The sequence below is a fragment of the Adiantum capillus-veneris genome, chromosome 27, assembly GCF_014529385.1.
Source record: "Adiantum capillus-veneris isolate H3 chromosome 27, ASM1452938v2, whole genome shotgun sequence".
Classification (NCBI taxonomy): Eukaryota; Viridiplantae; Streptophyta; class Polypodiopsida; order Polypodiales; family Pteridaceae; genus Adiantum; species Adiantum capillus-veneris.
In genome coordinates this window covers 66,923,585-66,933,370 of record NC_140957.1, presented here as the reverse complement: position 1 = coordinate 66,933,370, position 9,786 = coordinate 66,923,585, and positions in this window count along the sequence as shown.

Sequence of the window (9,786 nt, the reverse complement as noted above, 5' to 3'; positions counted from 1 at the left end):
ATACCACATATTTGCCCCTATTTCTTGTGTTGCTTTTCCCCATTCCCCTCCTTTTCTCTCGCTCTTTGTGTATTGGCCATTGTTTGCAGAGGGTTTGCCTGCAGCTTGAAGGGTGCTACCAAGAGGGAAAAATCGGGGTGTTTTGTGAGTCAAAAAGGGTGAGTTGAGCAGTATGGTTGCATTTGTGCTGCAAGGTGTTTTTTGCAAGGTGTGAGATAGTTGTTCTATCTGCTAAAGTGGAGTTGTTAGTGCAAATTAGCCAATTTGAAGGTGTTATTTGAGAGGTGAGGGGTGCTGTGGAGTCCCTGGGCTATAGAGAGGCATATATTTTGTGTGCCGGGTGTGTTCCCTATTCCCCCTCTCCAGCGCCATCAAGCTTGCAGCATTAGCAGGAGAGAAGATACCTAATTGGATGAGTGGCTATAGATTAAAGAAATATCTTCTTCCGCTGACACTAGAAGAAACGCAACAATACATGTAGCAGCTCAGCACAGACGTCAAGCACAGGACATTCGGGAACAAGCACATCAGGAAGCCACACTCAGAATATTAAAGTGCTAAGAGAAAGTAAACTTCTAGAGGAAAGCACAACAGAATGTTGCTATTGAGACTGCTCCGATAGCATCCATACAAACGACATCTACATGGTTAGGAGGAATGGATCTACGAATTAATTTAGAACTTGTAGATGGCACCATCGAGAGAGCCTTAGTGGACACAGGGGCCAGAGCTAATGTGGTTAACTACTCCACTTTCAGAAAAATCACGCGGGAACTTCTAATGCCAAACACTATGGGGTTCAAAGTCGCAAACAAAGGCACTATGGACAGTCTGCGCCACATAAATTTACCAATCACGTTTGCTGGAACAGTTTATCTGCATCAATTTCATGTGGTCGACGATCAACATCTTAACGAAGCAGTTATTCTAGGAGTACCGTGGATGCGCACTTATCAAACCACGCCAAACTGGGAGGACAATACCTTACTCATCGAACACGAGGGACAATCTTTCTCCACGCCATTCGTACAAACAAACCATGTATGGGAACCTCTCCATCGCCACATGCACCAGCTCAGCGATATTCCACAATAGTGGGTCAAGAGAATTTGGGTTAAAAAATCCATCATGCAAACCAATCCTAAGCAATTGTGGATACCAAAACGACCTACATTGCCTACATAGAAATCAAACCTCAACAACTTGCGTACCGCTTTTGTCACACGACCTAAACCAATGGGACACTACTTTCGACAACCAAACATTGTCAAGTGGGTATGGCAACCAAAACAAACTCGCTCACATGATGCCTCTTCTAAAGAATCCAAACCCAAGCAATTTCAGTGGCGACCCCAACAAAGCCAAAAAGCAACAGAACCATCAGCATGAAAACTTTCGCATGTCACAGTCAAACACAGAGCACGTCTTCTCCAATTACTACTGTTTGGACCACGCAGCTTCAAGGAAACCTGGCCACCAACATCCACTAAACATATTGTTCAGCACCTCTCTCTTGCAACACATTTTGTTTCCGCATGCATATCCTCCATCAACATCATAGAGCCACACTATACGACTATGCATAGGCATGCGCTTTATTCCCATTCACTCTGACACATGTTCGTCGAGGACGACTCACTCTAGGAAGGGGGGAAAAGGCGGCAGGATTATTATTTGTATATATTATTATTATCATCTTACTTCTTTTCTTTTCCTCTCCTTTCTTTTTCTTTAAAAAACATGTTTTTCAGAGCCTTACAAACTCTTAATTGGCATATTCATGAGCCATACCGTCACCATCCAATACCAGAAGAATGTGTATGTATGTAGGGGTTGTTACACTAATTTTGGCTGACTAATAATCATTGTAAATAATTTTTGTTTACAAAAAAGCAAAAAACGACGGATAATCAACAAAAAATTGATAAGTCAAGCCAAGAAAGTCGGAATTGACTTTTGAAAAAAAACGCCAAAACTTCAAAGCAAGGACTTCGAACATGGCAAATATGGAAAGATTCGACACAAGCTGAATTTTGAGCCAACTTCTGAAGGATCAAAACTGCAAATCGAATGCCATTTGTCAACCGAGTGTCAGAATGACGAACGGTTTGAACCACAGGTGATATGAACAATGAGATATGATCAATGGAGGTAAGTATAAATGGGGCATTCCAGGTAGACTAGGAACATATAGTCTAATGGGGAAACATAAGCTCATTTGCATTGAGAGAGAGAGAGAGAGAGAGAGAGAGAGAGAGAGAGAGAGAGAGAGAGAGAGAGAGAGAGAGAGAGAGCCACATGAGCATAGAATTTTCAGAGTTGTTTCTGCCCGCTGCGACCACTTCGTGGATCTTACTACATCAGATTTGACAGGTATGATCATTAACCTTGCAAGAGCATGTGTGTATGTCCCATACTTCATCAACAATGCCAAAACAACAGATCAGAGCAGTATAAAGTCACAAAATCGGCAAACTAATAGGGCCAATGGGGAAGTCCAAAACCCATCAAAAACCAAAAATATTTCACAAGAAGACCCCAAATAGCTGACAGAATCAGGCAGGGTAAAAACAACAGAGTAAAGTGGTGGAACATGGATCGCGATCCATGTTCCCCAAACCCTAAAATCATAGAAATTTCTACAGGAGCAACCATAGAGGGTCAGGAACAAACTCCTATGGCTGGTTTTTCAAAATGCATTCCAACATGGATCGCGATCCATGTTCCTTTTGCCAAAATCAGGGTAAAAGTGGATCACTAGCTGGACAATGTACAAATAGTACTGGTGTTGCAAAATGATCACAAAAAGTGTTATTAAGATCATCAAAACCTCATGGATTTCTACTTTCAGTTTGCAAATGGTCTTTTGGTCATAAAAATGTTGGAATTAGGGTTGCAAAGAAATGCACACAGCTTGGAGAAGACGAAGGAAGCTCAAGGCACACAATAGAGAGCGAGTTACTTAGTGTGCAATGGAAATATGGATAGCCCTAGAGTGATGGGCGTATATACAATGCTCGGGGGAAAAAACCTCTCAAAGAGGAAAAAAATGCCCCGGCAGTCCTAGTGTGTTCACACACATCACTACCACATGTATATGGTAACAAACCTCCCTGGAGTGATGTGGTGAATGAGAACTGGCACATGAGTAAAGGGAAGTTCCATGGCCTGAGGACATGATCAGTCCACAAAGGGGAGTAAGCCCAAAACTTTGCAGAAAGCTTCAAGATTCTCATGAGACAATGCCTTTGTGAAAAGATCTGCAAGGTTGTCCTGTGTTGGCACATAAGCCAAGCTGATCTCTCCTGCTGAGAGCCTCTCCCTGACGTAGTGGTAATGCACCTCAATGTGCTTTGTGCAAGCATGAAAAAAGTGGGTTCCTCGCAACTGCCGATGCGCTATGACTGTCAGTGTAGATAGTGTTGGTAATGTCCTATCCAACACCCAAATCATCCATAAGGCGTCTAAGCCATACACACTCAACCGTAGCTGTGAAGACTGCCCTGAACTCAGCCTCACAACTCGAAGTGACCACAGTAGGTTGCTTCTTGCTCAACCATGATATACATGAACTGCCAAGCATGAAACAAAAACCACTTGTGGACACTCGCATGTCAAAAAAACCAGCCCAATCTGAATCCAAAAAAGCATGCAAGTCTGGCGGCAATGATCCCCCCTTGGGATAAAACAAGCCAAGATGTAAAGTTCCACTAAGGTAGTGGAAAATCCTCTTGACAGCCTGCCAATGCTTAGACCCTGGGCTATGCATAAATCTGCTGACCTGTGAGACTGCAAACTGAATATCTCGCCTCCTGTTGCATACATAAATAAGGCATCCAACAGCAATTTGGTAAAGAGTGACATCAGCAGGATCACCAGCATCATGTAGACTCAACTTCAAACCTGTTTCCATGGGAGTGGCAATAGGTTTGCAATCCTCAAGTCCAAACTTACATAGCAATGTCTCTATGTAACTTTTCTGACACAAGGCAATACCACCATCACACTGCTTAAACTATATACCCAAGTAATGATGCACCAGCCCCAAATCTTTCATCTTGAAAGTAGCATTCAAATCAGCCTTAAATTTAGCAATATGTCTCTCATTTGGTCCAGTGATCAGCAAATCATCGACAGAAAGAACCACAATGAGAAGTACATCACCCTCACGCTTTACATACAATGTGCTTTCTGTTGGACTCTTATGAAAGCCTCGTTTAACCAAATGAGTGTCAGCTTTCTCATACCAAGCACGAGGAGATTGCTTCAACCCATACAAAGCCTTCTTACATCTGCACACTTTGTCCTCTTGTCCTTTTATGACAAAACTGTGAGGCTGCGTTACATAAACTTCCTCAAATATGTCACCATTCAAGAAAGCAATAACAATGTCTGATTGATGTACATCCCAACCAAAATGAGCTGCCAATGCACATAGAAAATGCACAGTAGTCATACCACAAGTAGGAGCAAAAGTCTCTTCATAATCTATGCCTTTTTGTTGTGCATAACCCTTTGTAACAAATCGACCCTTATGGCGATCAATCTCACCATCTGGCTTGCATTTCAACTTGTAAACCCACTTCATACCAATGGCCTCTTTGGAGGAGGCAAATCACATAAAGTCCATGTGTCATTTTCTATAAGTGCATCATATTCTGATTGCATGGCAACCATCCAATTTTTTGAATTTTGTGCTTCATCAAAAGATAGAGGCTCCTCAACATCATGTAAGCTAGACACAGCCAAAGCATAACAATATGATGCATAAGATGCATGGCGAGAGACTGAACGAGTACGACTAGACAAAGGTGAATCCAATTTACTGTCATGCAAAGTGTGCACCAGCCATTTTGGCATACCTCTAGCCTGCTCATTTTCAGCCCTTTCCTCATCAAGTACATCATGTACATCTGCATCAGTAATAGGCTGATCTAAAACATTTTCAGAGAACCCCATAGGCTGTACATTTGCCTCATTGGAACTTACATTCATATTTCCACCATTGAAAAAAGGCAACAAAGTGTCATAAATGTCCTGTGAGCTTACATTACTATCTCTAGTACATGACATCAAGGGCTGAACATAATCATCCACAAACACTACATCCCGTGAAACCAGAATACGCTTTGTTTGTGGATGATATAACCTATAACCTTTTCTTTCAGCACTATAGCCAACAAAAATACATTTGACAACCTTATCATCCAATTTTTTGCGATGTGTTTGTGGCACCAAAGCATATGCCAAACAGCCAAAAACACGCATGTGCTCAATAGAAGGCTTTCTATCATGCCATGCTTCATATGGAGTAATAGGCTGCAAATCTTTTGTAGGAAACCTGTTAAGTACATAAGTGGCACACATGATGGCCTCAAGCCAAGAAGAATGCGGCAAAGCTTGACTTTTGACCATACATCGTGCCATTTCCGTAAGTGACCTGTTTTTTCTCTCAGCAACACCATTTTGTTGAGGTGTATAAGGCACTGTAAATTGGTGTTTTATCCCATGACTAGCCAGAAAAGCATTAAATTCATGAGACATATACTCCCCCCCTCGATCGGAATGGAGGGTGCCCATAGTACATTTTGAGACATTTTCAGCCATAGCCAAAAATTGTTCGGAGCACATAAAAACTTTGGACTTCGCTTTAAGCGGAAATACCCATGCATGCCTGGAGTAATCATCAATGAAAGTCATGAAGTACAGGTAATTGCCCAAGGACAGAGTTTGCATGGGCCCACAAACATCACTATGCACAAGCTACAACCTGCACGTGGCCCAAACTGAACCATCCTTTGGAAACTTAGAACACTGCATCTTACCCAAAATACAACCTTCACAAACATGTTTGACAGGTGCTTCAAGAGGGGGCAAAGAAGAAACCATATCAGATTTCTGAAAACGCAGCAAACTAGAAAAATTTAGATGACCAAAACGTGCATGCCAAAGTTTTGCATTTGAAATAGCCCTCGAATCTGCAACATCATTTGCAAAATTTTGTCCACACTTGTCATACAAAGTATTTGACTACAAGTCCAAGTCTAGCAAGTGCAAAATCTTCAAACTAGAGATTCTTCTTGATCCCAGGTACATAAAGTGCATCAACACGTGTGAAGGAACTGCCATTTGCAGCAGTAAGCACAATCTTTCCAACTCCCTGAACCGGATAAGAGGCATTGTTGGAACAACTGACTAAATTCCCATGAGAGACAGACTCGAGAGAGGTAAACAATTCACGATGTGAGGTAATGTGCTTTGTAGCACCACTAGCGAAATACCACACATGTGAATCTGTAGCAACTGACAAGCATGCATCATGAACAATAGGATTGTAAGTGCACTATGCGCTAAAAGCCCATTCTGTATCAACATCATCAACATAGTCTCCTTTCATAGAAGACTCAACAATGGCTGCATTTGTAGTGGAACCAGCATTTGCAGTGGAACCACCCTCTTTCTTCTTAGCCTCTTTGACCTTCAACTTAGGACACGACTTGATCAAGTGATCATTATCCTTACAATAATGGAAAGGCATATTCTTTTTGCCCTTATCACCAGAATTTTCAGACGAATTGCTGCCGGCAGAAGCATTAGGAACATAAGTTTTGCCACTCGCAGCAGAACCATAAGAAGTGGCCGCATTGCTGCTACCACCCTTTCTTTGAGAAGCAATAAAAGCCTGTTCAACTGCATGCTGCCTAGTTCTGTTTTTTTTGGAAAGTGACTCTTGCAACAACAATGTTCATAATGTATCAAACTTGACAACTTCAGGATTTCCTTGGGTCATCAGTCTCCAAGTACTAGCAAAAGTCTGGTACGAATCTAGTAAGGCATCAAGAACAGTCTGCACAAGGGAACTGTCTGAAATGACTTCACCTGCAGAAATAAGTTGCTCATTGATATCCTTGACACGAGAAAGGAAAGTGTCCATATCATTTTCCTCATGCATAATCTTTGACTCCAGCTCTTTACGTAGAAAATCAATTTTAGCCTCATTGCGGCTTGCATAAAGACCTGCTAGAATATCCCAAGCCTGTTTTGCAGATTTTGCTGAACGAATGTGAGGAACAATGGTGCGCTTCACAGACAACGCAATCAATGCATGAGCCTATGCATCCTTGACATCCCAACGAGATTGTTCTGCCGTAGGAAAAATAACTCTAATAGCAGCAAGACGTGCAACATCCTCAACATCGCTTGCATCCTCAAAACCAGGACGTACATCAATTTCCTGCACAATATTCCAGATGGCCTTTGACACAAGAACATGTTGCATCATATAAGCCCACATAGGGTAATTGTCCCCATCCAACATGTCCTCAGCAGCAAACATCTTGAACACATCTGTGTTGTTGTCATCCATGGTAAATGCTGCACCTGATGTGAAAACTGCCTGAAAATAGAAGAAACGGAGCGGGAACAACACGTGCTATTTAGCACAAACCGTAGAAGACTGTAAGGCACCTGTTATGCAGAAAACGACACTGAAAAAAATTCTGCACAAAATGACGAAACTGCCTGTGCAGACCTACCTGTAGTGGAAACGGAGGCCGAAATGAACCCGAATAAAAAATCTGAGCAGACTAAGCTCTATGAGCTATCCTGAAATTTTTGTTGACCTGCAAAGGCTTTCGAAAGCTCACTAAAGTCAAAGAAAGTGAGCTGGCAACTAAGCCGGGGAGGACACAACCTGCTCTGATACCAATTGTTGGAATTAGGGTTTCAGAGAAACGCACACAGCTTGTAGAGGACAAAGGAAGCTCAAGGCACACAATAGAGAGTGAGTTACTTAATGTGCAATGGAAAGATGGATAGCCCTAGAGTGATGGGCGTATATACAATGCTCGGCGGAAAAAAACTCCTAAAGAGGGAAAAAATGCCCCGGCGGTCCTAGTGTGTTCACACACATCACTACCACATGTATATGGTGGTAACAAAAAAGGTGGGATCCCAGAGAAAAACTCATGAGAGGTCAAATGCTGGGATGCCAACAAGACCTATAAAGAAAGGCTAAAGACAGAGTCATGACAAGTTTTCAAATTACTGCTAAAGTCAATTGGGAGACTTCATACTCTCCTCGGAGCCTATCAACAAGCAAATGTAACCTAAGGATGTTGGTAGGATCAAAACTAAGCAAAGGTTTACTTGCAAAATGGTGAAAATTGCAGGATTCAATTTGTCTTCTCAAATGGATTCAATGTCTGGTAGAATTTTCCAGGGACCCAGGCAAAGCTATGAACTATAGACCTAAATCATCAGAAATTAAGACAATGATAGATCTCACGCAAAACATGAGTCCAACAATGGTTGCCAGAAATAGATATGGTCAAAACGGAAAAAACATGGCCATAAACTAGAAAATGGGCCAAACTAATGAAAAACATGTCCAAAGTTGGAAATATTTCACCAGTGTACTAGGAAAACCTATAGGAACATATGGGCACAAGAACTGTATAAAAATTTTGTCCAACATGGATTGGGATCCATGTACCTTTTTGCCCAATAAAAGTGAAAACCATGCCATCTGATTCAGTATGTTTAAGAAAGCCAAGCCATGAAGTTTCAAGCCATTTGAATCCCAAAATCCACTCCAAAACGCCAAAAACCTCAAGTCTCCAAAAGGTTTCCAAAATTTAGCCCAAGTGTCAAACCATTGATCCAAATCCCAATTTTTTTGGACCAAGGCATCATTTGGATGAACCCTACCAGATGGTATCATCAGATTTCCAAAATGTTGCGGATTGCGATCCATGTACCTTCAACCCTAAATCCCGAGAAAATGGCTCAGTAGCATCCCCATAAGCCCAGGAACAACTTCCCCAAGTTAGTATTCCAAAATTCTTCCCAACATGGATCACGATCCATGTTCCTTTCTGCCAAAATTAATCTGTTACATTACCTCCTTGTGCCTATAGTAATTCTAGATGCACTGGTGAAATTTGGTCAAATTTGGAGTAGTTTTGACAAAGTTATCCTCATTTTTTTACCAAAGTTACACTTTCCAACAGTTTCGATCAACGGCTAAAACCTATTTTCAATGCTATAATTGACCGCAGGATGCCTCGAAGGAAAGCACAAAGGGAATGGAATGCTGCACCCTATGAGATAACCGATATCTCCTCAAATGAGAAAGCTCACATCACTGAACAAATACTTGAAGCCATTCCGGCTAACATCTTCATCGGAAGGTTTTAGGCAGCAGATGGAGAAATAGTCAAGGCCACAATCTTTCCACGGGAAATGTGGACATTGCATCAAAAGCCAGAAGTGCAAGTAGGGGGCAGGTGGCTACAATTAGATAGCTTCTTACGATTGCCTCCTTGGGGAATGGAATTCATACGAGCTCATGAGCTCATAAGTTCCATTCAGTACAATGGTGAAGCAACTCTAACCGACAAAGATGGGGTAGTCATCAAGGTAAAGATCACAACGTAAATTATCAATGAAGCCCTCCACCTGCCGCAAGTGATGCACAATCTCTTGCAAAAGACGAAGGCAATAGACAATGATAAAGCCTTCTTGAAGTAACCAGGCCACAAGCTAACGTAAAAAGACCTGATATACTCAGAAATTGAGCTGCCATTGCACCTTATATCATAGCATTTCAAGGTACAAAAGCTGCCGAGATATACCGAACCTTTGCTGCACATGGCCGTGGTAATGGCAATGGGCTTGACTGAAGGCAGAGTGGTCAGTTGCAATTTTAGCAACTATCTTCTTGACACTATTGTGGAAGAACACCTGAAAGGGAGTCAAAGAAGTAAAGCTTACATAAACAGGGGA